The following is a 1,705-nucleotide window of genomic DNA, read 5'->3' on the forward strand; positions in this document are numbered from 1 at the left end:
CGCACTTGTGTTAGTGTTGAAAAACCACTTTTTGCACTTGTGTTAGTGTTGAAAAACCACTTTTTGCACTTGTGTTGGTGCAGGAAACCACTTTTGCACTTGTATTAGTGTGGAAAAAACACTTTTTGCACTTGTGTTAGTGTTGAAAAACCACATTTCGCACTTGTGTTAGTGTTGAAAAACCACTTTTCGCACTTGTGTTGGTGTAGGAAACCACTTTTGCACTTGTATTAGTGTGGAAAAAACACTTTTTGCACTTGTGATAGTGTTGAAAAACCACTTTTCGCACTTGTGTTAGTGTTGAAAAACCACTTTTCGCACTTGTGTTGGTGCAGGAAACCACTTTTGCACTTGTATTAGTGTGGTAAAACCACTTTTCGCACTTGTGTTAGTGTTGAAAAACCACTTTTCGCACTTGTGTTAGTGTTGAAAAACCACATTTCGCACTTGTGTTGGTGCAGGAAACCACTTTTGCACTTGTGTTAGTGTGGAAAAAACACTTTTTGCACTTGTGATAGTGTTGAAAAACCACTTTTTGCACTTGTGTTAGTGTTGAAAAACCACTTTTCGCACTTGTGTTGGTGCAGGAAACCACTTTTGCACTTGTATTAGTGTGGAAAAAACACTTTTTGCACTTGTGTTAGTGTTGAAAAACCACTTTTTGCACTTGTGTTAGTGTTGAAAAACCACTTTTCGCACTTGTGTTGGTGCAGGAAACCACTTTCGCACTTGTGTTAGTGTGGAAAAAACACTTTTTGCACTTGTGATAGTGTTGAAAAACCACATTTCGCACTTGTGTTAGTGTTGAAAAACCACTTTTTGCACTTGTGTTGGTGCAGAAAACCACTTTTGCACTTGTATTAGTATGGAAAAACCACTTTTTGCACTTGTGTTAGTGTTGAAAAACCACTTTTCGCACTTGTGTTGGTGCAGGAAACCACTTTTGCACTTGCATTAGTGTGGAAAAACCACTTTTCGCACTTGTGTTAGTGTTGAAAAACCACTTTTCGCACTTGTGTTGGTGCAGGAAACCACTTTTGCACTTGCATTAGTGTGGAAAAACCACTTTTCGCACTTGTGTTAGTGGTGAAAAACCACTTTTCGCACTTGTGTTGGTGCAGGAAACCACTTTTGCACTTGTATTAGTGTGGAAAAAACACTTTTCGCACCTGTGTTAGTGTTGAAAAACCACTTTTCGCACTTGTGTTAGTGTTGAAAAACAACTTTTCGCACTTGTGTTAGTGTTGAAAAACCACTTTTCGCACTTGTGTTAGTGTTGAAAAACCACTTTTTGCACTTGTCTTAGTGTTGAAAAACCACTTTTCGCACTTGTGTTGGTGCAGGTAACCACTTTTGCACTTGTATTAGTGTGGAAAAAACACTTTTCGCACTTGTGTTAGTGTTGAAAAACCACATTTCGCACTTGTGTTAGTGTTGAAAAACCACTTTTCGCACTTGTGTTGGTGCAGGAAACCACTTTTGCACTTGTATTAGTGTGGAAAAAACACTTTTTGCACTTGTGATAGTGTTGAAAAACCACTTTTCGCACTTGTGTTAGTGTTAAAAAACCACTTTTCCCACTTGTGTTAGTGTTGAAAAACCACATTTCGCACTTGTGTTGGTGCAGGAAACCACTTTTGCACTTGTATTAGTGTGGAAAAACCACTTTTTGCACTTGTGATAGTGTTGAAAAAACACTTTTTGC

The sequence above is a fragment of the Myxine glutinosa genome, unplaced genomic scaffold, assembly GCF_964187855.1.
Source record: "Myxine glutinosa unplaced genomic scaffold, kmMyxGlut1.1 SCAFFOLD_1419, whole genome shotgun sequence".
Lineage (NCBI taxonomy): Eukaryota > Metazoa > Chordata > Myxini > Myxiniformes > Myxinidae > Myxine > Myxine glutinosa.